This window comes from Gymnoscopelus microlampas (genome assembly GCF_963454915.1).
Source record: "Gymnoscopelus microlampas genome assembly, chromosome: 3".
Lineage (NCBI taxonomy): Eukaryota > Metazoa > Chordata > Actinopteri > Myctophiformes > Myctophidae > Gymnoscopelus > Gymnoscopelus microlampas.
The window spans coordinates 9,248,648-9,267,730 of record NC_139940.1 but is presented as its reverse complement, the minus strand read 5'-3'; the positions used below and the strand labels follow the sequence as shown (position 1 = coordinate 9,267,730).

The 19,083-nt window shown below is 40.5% G+C and overlaps 1 protein-coding gene across 1 annotated transcript in view; it reads left to right on the top strand.

Moving 5' to 3' along the window:
- Window positions 1-19,083, top strand: part of grin2db (glutamate receptor, ionotropic, N-methyl D-aspartate 2D, b) — a gene marked incomplete at both ends in the record, with an annotated part of 161,054 nt that overhangs the window by 134,365 nt on the left and 7,606 nt on the right. The window lies entirely within an intron of this gene.

The window sequence follows — 19,083 nt, the reverse complement described above, 5'->3', positions numbered from 1 at the left end:
CTTTGGAGGATTCTGTCAAATTCCCGAAACTCAATAAAAAATGAGTCAGTACCGACGTAGCCCACTGAACACGACTGTGTGAGTGTGCTGGCTGCGGGTGTGGGCTTGGTGCAAAGCCCAAGAAGAAAATGTACAACTTGTGCTCAAAGACACAGCCTATGAATCCAAGTTTTGAAGTTTGAAATATTCACGAGTGCAACAGTCTGTGAAATCGATGAATAAAATCCATGAAATGCTCGACTCACAACCTAAACATTATCCACTTAGACACTCTAGGCCAGTGGTTCTCAAACATTTTCATGTCAAGGACCCCCAGAATGATATGTATTTGGCCACGGACCCCCATCTCAAAATATGTCGTTCCAGGGACCCCCCAGAAGCAAAGATTTGAGTTACAAATGTTTGCTTTAAATATATATATGTAAATAAAGGTTTGCACACATTTTCACTATTTTTCTAAAATAGCAGATCTACAAGCTCATAGCTTGTATAGCTGATATTTTTGAATAGCCAAAGTATAAATGGTTAAAGTGGTTAAAATTATTGTAACACATTTTGCTGGGGACCCCCTGGTACCCCCCCTCCAAGGACCAATGCTCTAGGCTTAGTCAAGTGGACCTGAGTTAGCTCTATACAGCTTTTTTCTGTCAACACCAAATATCTTCAGCAAAAATAGCCGATCTACAAGTTGAGTCGAGTTGTGACGTGTTGTGAGGTTGTAGATCTGCTATTTTTGGCTATTGTTCCCCCCAGAATATGGATGCTGGGTTTCAAGTGGTTCATCAAGTCATTGAGGATATGGGGACTAATGACATTTGCATAGAGTAATCAGTAGCCTACTTCTAAAGCAGGAAAAAAATCATTGAACTCTTCAACAGGCTTTGTTCTATACAGGGCATCTTTGCTCAGACTGCAGGCAAATCCCATTTGCTTCCCAGTAGTACGATCTTTAGTGCTGACTGTTCAGACTGTTATTTGCAAGTAATCATTGGGTGTACTAATGATGTAACAGGACTCAGGAGTGGGTAATGCTTAAATTATACTCTGTCGCACGACAGTATCGTTTCGCCGAAAAGAGCAAATCTACATAGCAACGCGTTGTAGATTGTAGATTTTCAGCAAACCACGAGGTATGTCTCAAATCTGATTAACAAGAATTTGCTTTGTGTTTTTTTCTCTCTCTATTTTTCTGTTCCGACTTGATCAAAACCAATCTGATTCCAATCTGGATAGCCAAAAAAAAATAATCTACGTATTCTCACACCAAACACGTCAAACGGGTTGGGACGGGGATGTTGATGAGGACTCGATGATTTACAATTCTGTCCTTGTTGGTACGCAACATCTGCCATGTTTTAAGTGTTATTTTATTTAGCAGAGTCGTCAACCTTCTTCTTACGAGTTGGGTTTGAGAACAGTTTGAAATCTGCATTCCAGTGTGGCCCGGGATTACCGGGACCGTTGTAAAATGACTTTGACGGTGTACCCGTCACGTCAGATGTTGCGGATCTACTACGTTTGATACTTTTTGTGTGACGCTGTAGTATGATCAAGAAGGGCGTTCATTTACGAAAACACACTAAAGGTTAGAATATGGAGACGGCAACGATACGTGTTGGATCCAAACAGGGCTGCAGTGGAGCTACTATATGCTTCCCTGGCCCGAAACGAACCTACAACTAGTCTCAGCCAGCGGGACGAGCATCCTGACACATACCACAGCCACGCATATCAGCTCTTAGGATGAACGCTGGGTCTCTCAATCCGTCAAGGTCACCCTCTCCCATCCCACCTCCTCTCCTCCACTTACGGCTCACAAATGAGATGGAATAAAATGGTGAACGCTTTGGCATCAAAGCCACTTTGGTGCTAGAGGCAGAGCCCTCGGCCCTCGGCAGAGAAAATAACCCATCTAACGGGCTCACTATACGCGTCACAATGACACACGTTGTGAGCTTGTAGATTGGCTATGTTCGCTACCCCGCCGTACAACGAGGCATAGAGGGCTTAACCCATTAAGACCTTGAACTGTGTCATTTTTAGATTTGAGCTAAAAAGCATTATTTTACACTTTGGGCTATTCAAAAATAGCAGATATACAACCTCGTAGCGCGGCACCGAGTGCCGCGCTACGAGCTTGTAGATCTGCTATTTTTGAAAAATCGTGAAAATGTGTGCAAATCTTTGAATATATATACTTTTAAAGCGAACATTTTTAACTCAAATCTTTGCTTCTGGGGGTCCCTGGAACAACATATTTTGATGGGGGTCCATGGCCAAATACATATAATTTTGGGGGTCCTTGACATGAAAAAGATTGAGCACCACTGATATAGAAACATACATTTTCAGAAAACTGTTGAGATTTAGGAGACATGTAGAATCGGCTTCAGGTCTCAATGGGTTAAAAGATACATTAACCACAAACGCAATGTGAAATGTTGTGAGCTTGTAGATCTGCCATTATCGGGCGAGAGTTTGACAATTTTTTTGAAAGATTTTAGTATCTTTACTTTGGTACTGTAAGTATATTTTGATGTCAGTAAGTTTGTACTTTCACTCAAGACAATTTTGAAAACAGGGCTTTTTCTTGCGAGTATTTCTATATTGTGGTATGGGTACTTTTCAGATGGGGGGGGGGGGTCTGCGGCCAAATACATATCAATTTTGTATTGATGGGAGGGGGGGAGGAGGGGGGTGGGGGCGGTCCATGACATGAAAATGCTTGAGAACCACTGGCTTAAGTGGTTTTAGCTCCACAGAGCCGCCGTGAAATCCAGCTCCAATGGCTCTTTAGTCCTGGTGGCTGCACCAAAGCACAGCGCGTCCCACCAGCACTATACTGCTGATCTCAGCGCCAGCACACACACACACACACACACACACACACACACACACACACACACACACACACACACACACACACACACACACACACACACACACACACACACACACACACACACACACACACACGTTTGTATCCCTATACTTGTGAGGACATCAACGCTTTAGGAAAACGATTTTATGAATGTCACTTAAAAATACATATATTTTGGCAGTTTTAACCGTAAGCCTAAAGCCGAAAAACAGCAAATCTACAAGCCCACAACGCGTCGCGCTGCGACGCGTTGTGGGCTTATAGATCGGCTGTTTTTCGGTGCATGACACTGGCGCGCAACTAAGTATAAATCATGTTTAATTCTAATTCCCTAAACCTAACCTCTGAGACACCTAAATGTCTAATCCTAACCTGAATGTTTTTCTAATAGTAAACGTATCTCTAAAAAATGTTTTTTTAACTATAAAACAGCCATTTGTCTTGTGAGGACCAAAAAACGGTCCTCACAATGTATATTTCTTCAAATTCTACTATACTTGGTCCTCGCAAGTATAGTAATACCACACACACACACACACACGCACACGCACACACACACACACACACACACACACGCACACACGCACACGCACACACTGAAGCACTGAAGCACTGAAGTCCCCAGGGAGATGGTGACTGTTCCCATATCGAGGCTTAGGGACACAGTGTGTATATTTTTGCTGGCACCGTCTCACCAGCACCAAGATATTCCATGTCAGTACTCATAACCTTCTGGACCGCTGTTCTGTTCTCACTATAGAAATAGCCTAAGACAAGGTGTACCCACCCGACCAGCGCTGGAGTGCTGCTCTGCCTTAACCCATTAAGACCGGAGAACGCATCAGTGTGTCATTTTTTAGATTTCTTTGGCTATTCAAAAATAGCAGATATAAAAGCTCATAGCTCTATGAGCTTGTAGATCTGCTATTTTTGAAAAATCGTGAAAATGTGTGCAAATATTTGAATATATATATATATTTTTTTTTTTAAAGCGAACATGTTTAACTCAAATCTTTGGTTTATTTTATTTTTTTAAACTTATGTTGCTATATATATATCAGTGTTTATCAAACTTTTTCATGTCAAGGACCCCCACAATTATATGTATTTGGCCGTGGGGGGCCCCATCTGAAAATATTTAGCTCCAGGGACCCCCAGGAGCAAAGATTTAAGTTAAAAATATATATATATATTCAAAGATTTGCACACATTTTCACATTTTCTTTTCTCAAAAATAGCAGATCTACAAGCTCATAGTGCGGCACTCAGTGCCGCACTATGAGCTTGTAGATCTGCTATTTTTTGAATAGCCAAAGAAATCTAAAAATGACACACAGATGCGTTCCCGGTCTTAATGGGTTAATTGTCCCAGAGTGCAGTTTTGTATCCTATGGCATTTGTTATCACTGTGAGACTAGCCAATTAACCTATGATATATTATACACATTGTAAAATGCTGTTTCCATGCAAGCAGAAAGAGTACAATGTGTAGTTTCAGCGCTAAAACGCAACACAAAACACTTCAAGGAGAGATAACTATTTTGTTGCCGAACTGCAGTGGTGGACAGTAACTAAGTATGTTTACTCAAGTACTGTGCTTAAGTACACTTTTGAGGTATTTGTACTTAACTTGAGTATTTCCAATGTTCAGAGTCAAATATTGTACTTTTACTACAATTATTTGAAAACGTTACTAGTTACTTTGAAGATTTTGATTATTATTACAAAACAAACATTAACCACTTCAGCCCTATATACATTTCGGCCATTTGAAAATAGCCGATCTACAAGCTCACAATGCGTCGCATCGAGCTTGTAGATCGACTATTTTCAAAAGATTTTTATACATTTGAAAACTTGTGAAATGGGACATTCTGCATAATGAGTAATTTCTACTTTTGGTACTTTAAGTATATTTTGATGCCAATACTTGCATACGTTTACTCTTGTAACAGAGTATTTCTACATTACAGTATTGATACTTTTACTTAAGTAAGAAATAATCCAAAATAACCACTAAGAAAATACTTGATCGTTGCAGTAACAATAACTGTCCATTATTTTCCACCGACTGTGACCGTTAACTTTGCAGTCTTTTGGTCTGTCTTATATGAAAGAGTCCCATCCATAGTCTGGGCTCTCAGTATTTCAAATGCTACAATTGATCTTATCTCATTAGTTTGCTGATATACGTCTATTATTCCTGACATCCAAATGAGATCAAATACGGTAAAAGAAAAAAAGAAAAAGAAAAAGAAAGAAAAAGCATATCAAACGCAACACAACGCACTGTGACCAACCCCCACATCATCCTCTATTAATTAATTTAGACCTGGAACGCATCTGTGTCACTTTTTTATTTGAGCTAAAAAGCATTATTTTACACTTTGGCTATTCAAAAATAGCAGATATACAAGCTCATAGCGCGGCACCGAGTGCCGCGCTATGAGCTTGTATATCTGCTATTTTTGAAAAATCGGGAAAATGTGTGCACATCTTTGACTGTATATATTATTTTAAAGCATTTTTAACTCAGATCTTTGCTTCTGGGGGTCCCTGGAACAAAACATTTGGGGGTCGGCGGCCAAATACTGTACATATCATTTTGGGGGTCCTTGACATGAAAAATTTTGAGCACCACTGAAAACACACACACACACACAGTTTTTCAGAGAACTGTTGGGATAGAAGACATTTGTAGAATCGGCTTCAGGTCTTAATGGGTTAATAACATTCTGGATCAGCGATACCCAACCTGTGGGTCCAGGGCCCGCTGGTGGGGCGGTGAGGATAGTGGAAGTGGGTCCCCCAAAGTGATCGGCAAACCAATATGACATCTATTAACTCTTTGACTGCCAGAGTGATAGTGTAATCTTGTCACCCCACTGCCAGAGAAAAAGAGCGATTTTACTGTAGCTTTGAAAAATCATGGAATATTCTCTGTGACCTCCGTCTTTACGGATATACATCGCCTCATCACACGCACAGGGTTGTCGTAGTAGAGAAAATATTTCTTTATCCGCACGGGGCAATCCATTGCACAGCTGTGTCCGTTTGAATCCAGCTTGTTTTTGCCGCAAAGCAAGAGGAACGGAGATATAGACATTTTTCCACAGGAAATAAACAGGAAGTAAACAAGCCTAGAGAAACAACTAAACAGTGTCACCTCATTGGCTATGAATTAACTGTAAGGAACGGAGATATAGGCATTTTTCTCACAGGAAATAAACAGGAAGTAAACAAGCCTAGAGAAACAACTAAAAAGTGTCACCTCATTGGCTATGGATTAACTGTAAATTAGTTAACCGTTATCTGGAATCAGGCATTTCTCCTAAAGGCTTTGAAACAATTCTTATTTATTGTTGTTTAGTAATTATTGCACCCATGTGGTGCAGGGGTAATGTTCCTGTCCATCACTGTAGAGTCTGGGGTTCAATTCCCCCATGATGCCTCTGGCTTGGCTGGGCGCTCCAATGAACACGATTGGCTGTGTTCGTGGGTGGGAAGCCAGTAGGGGATTTCTTTTTTTTTATATATAAAAATATTATATATTTGAACTCCATTATGTGTCAGAGGCAAATATTGCACTTTGGACTCCAATAGAATTCGTTGTTTTTGTTTGTTACTAGTTACATTGCAGGTTTAGATTATTAAAAGATACATTAACCACAAACACAATGTGAAATGTTGTGAGCTTGTGGAACTGCTATTATCGGGTTTGACAATTCTTTTGAAAGATTTTAGTATTTTTACTTTGGTACTGTAAGTATATTTTGATGTCAGTAAGTTTGTACTTTTACTCAAGACAATTTTGAATACAAGGCTTTTTCTTGTGAGTATTTCTATATTGTGGTATGGGTACTTTTACTTGGGGAAAACAAAACAATCTTACTACTTCTTCCACCAGAGTATATGGGAGGGTGATCTCTGTGGTGGCACTAACAACGCCTACAGGCTGCTCACCTGTTCAGCAGGGAGAGCATCTGGTAGGAATAGCACGTTCCTCCCAAGGGGGCTAGCGTCCGGCTTGTAAATTGAGGCAATATAGGAAGTGTGACAGTTCATATGAATGGCCTGTAGTCTCGCTGTTTCACTGCTATTTCACCCCTGCTGGTTGCAGAAGCAATTAGGCTCTAGGTTCGCGAGATTTGCCGTCAGACACCGGCGCCCACTTAGGAGACCATTTGTGTAGGATGTGTGTACCATGTCGCCTCTAGTGGCTCCAATTGGGATGGTGTATCTTCCTAAATTAACAATCTTTGACTGTGCTGAGCGCCTGCCTAAATTTCCGAGCGCCTGACTAAATATCATACGATTTTAGTCAACTAAATCTGCAGTTGTTTTAGTCGACTAAAATGTATTTTGGCAGTGCTTTGATGTCGTCATAATGGCTGATTGTACAATTAGTTGCATGCCGAAAATAGCCGATCTACAAGCTCGAGCTTGTAGATCTGCTATTTTCAGAGCACAACACCCGAGCGCAACCAAGCATAAAATGAATTGTCTTTTAGTTCTACTGGATCACTGACATTTCAGTCTAGTTTTTATTTGTTGACAAAATTGACAATATATTTAGTCTTAGTTTTAGTCATCATAGCTTAGTTTTTATTTTGTTTTCGTCAGTGAAAAAAGGTAGTCGACAAATTTTTGTTGTCATAGTTTTAATCGACAAAATCAACACTGGTGCAGTGTCAGTGTCAGCAGGCCCACACCCCACACAGAACTGTCCACTCATCAGTGGTGCTGAAAGAGGTTCAGTTCATTGTGGTTGAGTCTTTAAAGTCATTGTAACACTGCTTGTTTTTCCATTAACTTTTTTAGGTCACTGGTCCCGACTAGGGTTTTTTAGATCAGTGGCTCTCACACTTAAAAAAATACACATATTTCAAGGACCCCTATAACTCTGAGAGTTACAGACCTGTACTGTAAGTGTCCCATTTGGACCCACTCAAGGAACTCTGAGGGTCCCTGGACCCCACTTTGACTACCACTTATCATCTTTAATTAATTCCAGTAAAATTCCAATACTTGTGTTATTGGATCTTAATGCAGCTTGAGCTTTCGACACTGTAGATCTATAATAGTGTCTGACAGGGTGGAAAACAGGGTTGGATGTTCTGGCACACTTAATTGGTTCAAGTCGTATCCTCAATGCAGGTGCTATTTTGTCTTCATTGACTATGTATGCATCTAAGCAAAACACTATGATCAATCCCCTATTCCAGGGGTCTTCAACAGGGGGTCCGGGACCCCTAGGGGGTCTGAGAGTTACTACAGGGGGTCCGCCAAATCTTTGTGTGATAGGATCATGTTTTTTACATTAACCACTTGAACCCTAGCATCCCTATTCTGAGTGGAACATTAGACAAAAATAGCAGATCTACAAGCTCACAACGCCTCGCACTGCGAGGCGTTGTGAGCTATTTTTGTGAGCTATTTTTGGCAAAGAGGTTTGATGTAGAAGGGGGAAAAGAGCAGACTAAGTATTGCTGGTTCAAGTGGTTACATTTCTGAAAATACACATGAATCCAACATACGCTGATGATAGTGCTGTCAAAGTCTATGAAACTCCCTACGAAATCTATGACCATTTTTAATCGGCAACACAATTTTATACAATATGTTGTGGGGGGGTGCCTGCTTCATCTCTCTCTCAGCTAAGGGGTCCTTGGCCTGAAAACGTTGAAGACCCCTGCTCTATTCTCCTATTCAGCCTTAAAATGCTACCATTAGACAATAATAATAATAATAATAATACTTTTGCATAATTATGCATATAAAACTATAATTGAGCTCTTTATTTGAGTGAATATGGCCCATAATTTTGCTGAGTCAGTGCGTTGAACAAATCAATGTTTGGATGTGCCAACATTTCCTTTTAACTAAATATAGACACAACTTAGAATTGTCTTTGGTGCCAAGGAAGAAAGGCTGAAAGTTCGCGCTCACATTGACTCCCTGTCTTCCAAGTCAATAATATTGACTTGAAAGACTTCATATTATGACGTTTTTTAAGTCTTTCAAGTCAATGACAAAGTCAGCCTATTATCGTCTTAAAAATATTGGACAGTTAGTGCACAGAGCACATGCTCCTTGCGAGTCATGTGTCTGACTTCTGTCATGTCTCGCATGTCTCCGCTCTCTCGTTGTCCTCATTTCCCCGTCTCTCTACACTCTCCTATCTAAATAAAGCACCAAAAAAAAAGCAATACTTTTTGGATTCATGACTACTGTCTGTCTTTTCAAGTCTTTAGGTAGAAAGGAACCCAAAACAATTAAAAGTGTGCACAGAAAGTACGAAGAGAAAGAGAAATAGCAACTTCTCATTTTTTTCTTATTTTTTGCAATTATTCCATCTGCTCTTCATTTTGTTTTAAATGCATTTATATGCCTAATGTCAAGCAATTTAGAATGGCTTTTGTACAGGAAATGTGCAATACAAATGCACTTGCCTTGCCTATACCGTATCTAGACTTTTTCATTCACTTTAATCCCCCAACATATATTTTATGTGATGGCAGGTCCTATGCTTTTAGCCTGATGTTGCCCCATGTTTTTTGTAAGACTTTGATTTATTTCAACAGGGCAGTGTTGGGTGACATATAACACACCTGCTGTAAAACAAACTGGGGACTGTGAACATTTTCTACCAGTTCGTTCAACAGTGGTTTTGTGTACCTTTAAATACAATTTAATAATACACAGTCTATATGTATAATGCTGAAAGGATTTCTTGCAACATTGTTAGAGTGTAATACGTTTGAAAATGTAAATGTTTACAATCCAACAATGTTTACCTCCGCAAGGCAATGTTTTTGTATAGCACCTTTTCATACACTAGAGCAATCCATGCATAGCATCAGTGCTTCACAGAATACAATACAAACACTATTAGAAATGTGCAGTTTAAAAAAAACAACAGCATACAGACCGGAACAGAAATACAAAATACAGAAGATAAAAGAGTACAGGAAATGCTGACTGATTCAATGCAACAAATAAAAGAACGTCTAAAGTTTAGCCCAAGCAAGAACTAGTGTTGATTTCGTCGACTAAAACTATAACGAAAAATGTTCGTCGACTACCTTTATTTCACTGACGAAAACGAAATAAAAACGAAATAAAAACTAAGCTACGATGACTAAAACTAAGACTAAAGGCCTTTGCAGACAGGGTGCGATTTTCCGCACGGAAAAAACTGAAAATATAATTTTTTAACTCATTCAATGCCATGCTTATTTATGGAATTTTGGCTCTGAGTGCCACAGCCAAAATTCATTGTAAAAAAAAAAGTGCTTAGGAAGCGAGATACAACCTTTTTAAGGTATAGGTTAAACAAGGAGTGGATGGAGCAGCAAATCTTCAAATCATCATATCTTGGGTTCTGAACATGTTTTTCCCAAAAAAAAAAAAAAAACTTTTATTTTGATTTATTTTATTTTATTTTTATTTATTTTTTTATGACGGATTTGACGGATTGTGGCGCACGCGGTGTCAGGCCACGTGACGGATTTGACGGATTGTGGCACAGAATGAGTTAAATGAACACATGGTTCTCAATGACCTCATGCACACCCCGTGCGGCGATGCGATGCGGCAATGCGATGCCGCGATGCGTTTTTTTTTTTCAATCGAACCCAGTTCGATTTGTGCGTCTTTTCGCATGCGGTAAAAACTGATTGACTAATCGCACCCTGTGTGCAAAGGCCTTTAATATATTGAAAATGTCGTCAATAAATAAAAACTAGTCTAAAATGTTAATGGGGGACTAGTGGAGACAAGTCATTTTATGTTTGGTTGCACTCTGAAAATAGCAGATCTACAAGCTCACAACGCGTCGCGCTGTGACGCGTTGTGAACTTGTCGATCGGCTATTTTCAGTATGCAACCAAGTGTAAAATCAGCCATTACGACGCCATCAAGGCTCCGCCAGAATACATTTCAGTCGACTAAAACTAGACTAACTAGATGACTAAAATATGACTAAAACTAAATGGAATTTTATTCAAAAGGCTATGACTAAAACTAAATCAAAATGTGCTGTCAAAATCAACACCGGCAAGAACTAGTTGTTTCAAGTCAGTTCCCTGTTCCCAAAAGTATTAGTTCTACCCCTTTTCCCTGTGCGGACCAGATTAGCTCAGTAGCGCCATAGTGCCCAAAAGTTCCATTCTGCAACCTTTCTAAGTTTGGCATTGGCGCCCGTACAAAACCATTACATCTGATGGGTGAAGGTGGACTACAAGCTTGCCTGCGCGGTTTTATGTCCTTATTTTTGACGTTATTAAGAGGCTCTTGGGGACTCATTATAACAGTACGGTACAGGAAGCACTGCACTTTAGTTAGCAAACTCATGACATACGGGTAAAAAGTGCCACCAGGTCCCACTCTATATAATCCAACTGTTAAGGCTATACATATAACTATACATATATATATTTAGGTTGGTATATCTAGAGGCCATTATTTGACTTTTAGGATGACATCGGTATCGGGAATTATGCAGCCTATTAAGTCCAGATGTATCTTTGTCCTTTTTCTTGTTTTTTTTATTTAGAATAGCCAATTATTTTTACCACCTTTTTCTCACAATTTAGTCGTTATGCCAATGTATTCCTCCCACACGTTTCTGTGTTGCCACTGTTGTTGTGTGTGTCCCAATTTTGTACCACTTTCAACCTGGCGTCTATTTTAAGGCCTGTCATTAAATCTACAAACAACTTGTCACATCCCGATGCGTTTTGAGCTCGGCTATTTCTGAGAAGATGATATATTTGAATAATTAAGGGGTCACATACGAATGTAGTTATTTTTTATATTTCCAATTGATTTGAAAAACGATATTTATTTGACAAAGTATCAGTAAAACAACGGGATCGGCATCGGGCCCAAAATCTGGCATGGCTCAGGCTTTACTTCTAACTGTATGGTGGTGGTTCTTTCAATGGAACAACAGACATCCTGGCTATGGTGGCGGTGCTTTGAGTGGAACAACAGCAGAGGCGTCGCTAGGTCTCTACTAGGTTGGGGGCTTAGCCAACCAGACAGCGAAAAATGTCGTTACTTTATTTCGGGGTTAGGGGTAGGGTTAGGTTAGGGTTATAGATATATAATTTAACCCATTAAGACCTGGAACTGTGTCATTTTTAGATTTGAGCTAAAAGGCATTATTTTGCACTTTGGGCTATTCAAAAATAGCAGATATACAAGCTCATAGCGCGGCACCGAGTGCCGCGCTACGAGCTTGTAGATCGGCTATTTTTGAAAAATCGTGAAAATGTGTGCAAATCTTTCAATATATATATTTTTAAAGCGAACATTTTTAACTCAAATCTTTGCTTCTGGGGGTCCCTGGAACAAAATATTTTGATGGGGTCCGCGGCCAAATACATATAATTTTGGGGGTCCTTGACATGAAAAAGATTGAGCACCACTGATATAGAAACATACGTTTTTAAGAATACTGTTGAGATTTAGGAGACATGTAGAATCGGCTTCAGGTCTCAATGGGTTAAACAAAAAAAACTAAAAAACGTTTTTTTCTTTTTTTTAATATATTTTTTTATTGGTGGCTTTGGATAAAACATTGGTGGCTATAGCCACTGAAGCCCCCGCCTAACGACGCCACTGAACAACAGACATCCGTACTATGGTGGTGGTGCTTTGAGTGGAACAACAGACATCCAGACTATGGTGGTGGTGCTTTGAGTGGAACAACAGACATCCAGACTATGGTGGTGGTGCTTTGAGTGGAACAGAGATCGTTAAGCCTAATGTAGGCTTTGTCACACGGCGGTGTCGTGCCAAGGTATGAATCAGGCTTTACTGTATCAAAGGAAGAAAAACAAACACGGCCGCTGTAGAAGGCTGTGGGGGCCGCTAAGCGTGGGTTGTACCTCACTGTTTTTAATGCAATGTCCAATGATGAAATAGCTATCTGAATAAAGTGCTTTTTAACTTTTTCACCAGAAGAGTGCGTTGTTTTTTTGTTTTTGTTTTCTTTGTTGCACATTTTGTGTCCCCAACCAAAGAGCACCTTCACTACACTTTTTTTTTGGGGACTTCCGAGCACTCCAGACCTTTTCTGTTTTTCTCCAGGCTTCACTGTACGTTGGTGATGCTTCCAGTTGGAACTAGCTAGAGATCTGTCATTATGGAAGAAAAAGACTATGCCTCTTTGATCCCATCATGAATCGCTCATCTTCCGGGCTGTCCATTGCTATGGTTACGCGGGCGAATATTAAAAGAAGAAACAAAGAAAGGCATGACTAGCGCAGAGCTTTGCCAGAGGGATGAAGGGGTTGGTTGGGGTAGGGGGTTATGTGGGGGAAGGTTGCTCCTCACGAGTGCATAATGTTTTAAATGTTTTGTTTCAGTTTCTTCTTGCAGATGTTTTTTTAATGGTGTGATGATTCTGACACGATTTTGTTCATGCAATTTCCTATTGTAGCACTTTGAGATTGTCACAAATGTAACGTGCATTATGAATAAAACACATTATTATTATTATTCATGAGTGGATGACACGATAAAAGGCTGTTTTGTAGTTGTGAAGGCACGCGACCGGGGGTGACGTTGAGCGTTCCTCAACGTCAACGTATCCTACAGAATTCCTGAAATCCCCCCCTCAAGAGCCCTGCCACCACCCCCCCCCCATCTCCTCCAGTCAGTGGAAAGTAACTTAGTACATCTACTCAATTACTGTACTTAAGTACGATTTTGAGGTTATTGTTTTTTTTTACTATTATTGGAGTATTTCCAAATGTCAATACATTTACTTCTACTCCACTACATCTCAGAGGCAAAATAGTGTACTTTTCACTCCACCGCAATTATTTGAAGACTTTAGTTACTAGTTACTTTGTAGATTTTGATTATTATTATAACACATGCATTAACCACCTCAGCTCTATATATACTTTGGCTAATTTGAAAATAGCAAATCTACAAGCTCACAACGTGCCGCTTTGCGGCGCGTTGTGAGCTTGTAGATTTGCTATTTTCAAAAGATTTTTTATACATTTTGAAAACATTCTGCGTGATGAGTTCTTACATTACATTACATTACAGTCATTTAGCAGACGCTTTTATCCAAAGTGACTTACAATAAGTGTATTCAACATAGGTAGGGAACGAAAACTACTAATCACCAGAAGTCTTAAGTGCATTTCCTGCAAAAAACAAGCAACCAAGAGTATACCTACCGCTAAGGTAAAAGTGCAACATATCAGCTACCTACTTTCTTTAACAGATGAGACAAAATAGCTACTTTTGGTACATTAAGTATATTTTGATGCCAGTACTTTTGTACTTTTACTGAAGCAAATTTGGAATACCGGACTTTGTAACAGAGTATTTCTACATTAGTGGAACTGATACTTTTACTTAAGTACAACAAATTGGGTATACTTTTTTCCACCACTGCCTCCAGTGCAATTAAATGATTATCATCTCCTCCTCCTGTCTTCTGTCTGTCCCGCCTATCTGCCACGCTTCTCACTCTCTCTCCCTCTCTCCCCTTTTTCTCCCTCTCTCAATCTCTTTCTCTCTCTCTCTCTCTCTCTCTCTCTCTCTCTCCGTTCCCATCCCTTTCTCACCGTCAGGGACGTGCACAGATAGGCTCTAGGTGGTGCTAGAGAAAAAAAATACGTTTTTTTTTTTTTCAGTTTACAGCAGTGGTCTTCAACAGGGGGTCCGGGACCCCTAGGGGGTCCTCAGAGTTACTACAGGGGGTCCGCCAAATCTTTATGTGATATGATTTTTCTTTTTTACCATAACCACTCGAAACCTAGCGTCCCTTTTCTGAGGAGAACTTTAGCCAAAAATAGCACATCTAGAAGCTCACAACGCCTCGCGCTGCGAGGCGTTGTGGGCTTGTAGATCTGCTATTTTTGGCAAAGAGGTATAGGTGTAGAGGGAAAAAAAGAGCAGACCAATTAAACAAAAAAAAAGTATAATGTACTTGAGCACCTGCCCCTCAAAATGTCTGTGCACGCCACTGCTCCGTTCCCATCCCTTTCTCACCGTTCTCTGTTGTTTTTCTTTGCTCTTTTCCCCTCATGTTCTCCTCTTCAAGCTGAGGAGTGTGCCCTGCTGTTTGTCATAATGACACAATCTCAGGTCGCGTCCGTCCGCCATCTCTCTTTTTCCCTTCCTTTTCCATCTCTCTCTCTCTCCCTCTGTATCCCTCTCTCTCCCTCTCTCTCTCCTTTCTCCATCTCCCTCATTTCCCCTGATACATTAGCTAGTGAGAGAACGCTGGCCCTCGCTCACCACTTTCTCCTCTCGTCGTCTCTCTCCTTCCCTCTCTCTCTCTCTCTCTCTCACTCCCTCTCTCTCTCTCTCGTGGTCTCTCCTCCCTCCGTTCTTGTTCTCCTCTCATTTGCTCTGAGTTACAATGCTGAGATTAGGTTGTCCAGGCCATTTTACTGCTGAGGCCTGCTTCATTGTTTTAGCCCATTGAGACCTAAAGGCGATTCTACATGTGTCCTAAATCTCAACAGTTTTCTGAAAAACGTATGTTTCTATATCAGTGGTTCTCAAATTTATTCATGTCAAGGACCCCCAAAATTATATGTATTTGGCCGCGGACCCCCATCAAAATATTTTGTTCCAGGGACCCCCAGAAGCAAAAATTAAAAAAAAAAAAAATGTTCGCTTTAAAAATATATATATTCAAAGATTTTCACGAATTTTCAAAAATAGCAGATCTACAAGCTCGTAGCGCGGCACTTGGTGCCGCGCTACGAGCTTGTATATCTGCTATTTTTGAATAGCCCAAAGTGTAAAATAATGCTTTTTAGCTCAAATCTAAAAATGACACAGTTCCAGGTCTTAATGGGTTAGACTAGACTCTCTCTCTCTTTCTCTCTCTCTCTCTCTCTCTCTCTCTCTCTCACCCACACATTTAATTTCTCTGTCTCTCTTTAGCCTCTATGTCTCTTTCTCTTATGCGTGTGCACGTACACACACATTCTCTCAACCTCTTATTAGTTGTTCTCTATGTCTCTTTCACTCTGTGTATGTATATCTCAGTATGTGTGTGTGTGTGTGTGTGTCTCTTTCACCGTTCTCTCCTTTCTGTTGCACGCACACACACACACACACACACACACACACACACACACACACACACACACACACACACACACACACACACACACACACACACACACACTCTCTTTGCCTCGCTGTCCAATGTTCCTGTTGAGCAGACACATACCTGCATCGGTAACCTTCCAACTTGATGAGTCACCTTCGACAACCTGTGGTCCCTCTCTCTCTCTAATTCTCTCTGTTTCTCTCTCTCTCTCTCTCTCTCTCTCTCTCTCTCTCTCTCTCTCTCTCTCTCTCTCTGAGTTCGACCTTGAACTGACCTCTGAAGAACCATCACAGATCTTCACAGTGTGTGGTGTTTAACCTCTATAAACTTGACTTCTCTTTTCTCTCAACGCGTCGCGTTGAGAGCTTGTCGATCTGCTCATTTCAGCTAAAGCTTTCCTCACAATATGGATGCCGGGGTTAGTTAACCTCATCCTCCTCTCCCTGTCTCATCCCCCTCCTCCTCTTCTCCTCTTCCTGTCCCACCATCAACCCCTTCTTTCTTTCTTTCTTTCGTTGCTTGCTTCCTTGATTCCTTCCTTGATTCCTTCCTTGATTCCTTCCTTGCTTCCTTCCTTGCTTGCTGCCAGTGATGGAAGTACTCAAATTCTGTACTTGAGTAAAACATACCACAATGTGGAAATAGTAAAAGTCAGGTGTTACATGAATGAATGAATGAATCTTTGTATTTTGGTGTCTGGCTGCCTTTCACAGCCCATCCCGTACGGGATTATTCAGACACAATTAAAGAACACAGTATTTCCAGTGCCGACATGTTCACACCAAAAATAACCACAGTAAATAAATACCACCCACTGACTGTATAAATAACTCTGATCAAAAGTACAGTTTAGCAGTCTAATTAGAGAGAGAGAGAGGAGAGAGAGAGAGAGAGAGAGAGAGAGAGAGAGAGAGAGAGAGAGAGAGAGAGAGAGAGAGAGAGAGAGAGAGAGAGAGAGAGAGAGAGAGAGAGAGAGAGAGAGAGAGAGAGAGAGAGAGAGAGAGAGAGAGAGAGAGAGAGAGAGAGAGAGAGAGAGAGAGAGAGAGAGAGATGCAGAGAGAGATAGATCTCATCTACAAGCTCACGCTAGTAAGTAAAAGTACTGAACATTGGAAATACTCCAGTAAAGTAAGAATACATTACTTGACTTACTTTCCACCACTGTTTGCTACACCCTTTCTCTCCTCTCTCCCTTTATATTATTCCCCTGCTTTCTTATCCTTCCTTCCAACCCCTCTTCTCTTCTCTTCTCTTCTCTTCTCTCTTCTCTTCTCTTCTCTTCTCTTCTCTTCTCTTCTCTTCTCTTCTCTTCTCTTCTCTTCTCTTCTCTTCTCTTCTCTTCTCTTCTCTCCTCTCTCTCTCCTCTCCTCTCATCCCCTCCTTCCCTCAAGCTCTGTAGAGGGTGTATCATCGTTGTCTCTTCTGGTTCATTATTGATGCTGTTTCTGTGAGTGTCTTTTCACCCTGCTGTATCTGCACTGCTTTGATTGCCCTGTGATCTGTATCTTAACTGCTGTGCTGCCTTTGACAGCGAAGTTTCGCCCCACAGGATCAGGTCTTATCTTATCTTATCTTATCTTATAGGTATTTAGCTCTTTATCCAGAGAGACTTACAGTAAGCAAGGTAAACACACACACATCTGATGCAGAGAGACAGTGTAGTGCCTCAGTAAACTAGGAGCATGGCTCATGGGTAAACCAAGAATCAATAGCATCAGTCTTATCTTATCTTAACCCATTCAATCCGGGAACGCATCTGTGTCATTGTACGTACATCTGCTATTTTTGAAATAAATCGTGATAACGTGTGCAGATCTTTGAATATATATTTTTAAAGCGAACATTTGTAACTCAAATCTTTGCTTCTGGTGGGGGTCCCTGGAACAAAATATTTTGAGATGGGGGGGGGGGGAGGTGTCTGGACCAAATACATATCATTTTGGGAGGTCCTTGACATGAAAAAGTTTGAAAACCGTTGATATTATAGCAACATACGTTTTTTTTTTTCAAAAGCTCTCCCCAGAAGGAAAGATTTGAGTAAAAAATGTTGTGTAAAAATCATATATATTCAAAGATTTGCACACATTTTCCCAATTGAAAATAAAAAAATAGCAGATATACAAGCTAATAGCGCGGCCGCGGCACCGAGTGCCGCGTTATCGGTTTTCTCTCGCAGCTGCTCTTTTCCCCTCTACACCTATACCTCTTTGCCAAAAATAGCCGATCTACAAGCTCTCAAGTCTCGCAGTGCGAGGCGTTGAGAGCTTTTAGATCTGCTATTTTTGGTTAAATTTCTCCTCAGAAAAAGGGATGCTATGGTTCAAGTGGTTACGGTAAAACAAATAAATCATATCACATAAAGATTTGGCGGACCCCCTGTAGTATAACTCTGAGGACCCCCTAGGGGTCCCGGACCCCCTGTTGAAGACCCTTGGATTAAATGATGTCCACTCCCTTCTCCTGTGGACTATGTTAAACACACCCATGGGGTGACAGGGCTTTCTCAGTGTCAGCCCCCTCCCTTTGGAACCCACTCCCATGCTCACATCAAAGCCGCCCTCACCCTTGCCCTGTCCAAAGCCTCCCTCAAAACACACCTTTTCAGACTTAATTGCTTTCCCCGCCTAATTCAAATTTCCCTTTCTGTCTTTTAGTTTTAGCTTTTTTTTCTTTGCTTAGTTTTAAGCCTTTTAACTGGTTTTCTCTTAATAAAGTTGTCTATTTTGTTTTGTTGTAAATTGAATTTGAATACCAAGAAAAGTGCTGTATAGATTTGATGTACTATTGTTATTATTGATGATACTGATATTCCTGATGCACCTTAATCTCATGTACAATGACATTTTTTGTTTAGTTTTTCTTGCTTTCTTTGCTCATGCCATGTATACATATCGTGACACTTGCACATTGATTAATCCTTGCTTTTGTACATCTGCTCGTGGTCACTGTGTTCACATGTGGGTGATCATTGCTGACCGATCAGAAATTCACACGGAAACGCTGCCAATTATGATAAGTAGGCTTATGAGTGTATATCACTGTATTTTTCCCCCCATTTTTTTTGCTTTAATATATTTTTGTTATATGTCGTTGCTTGTAC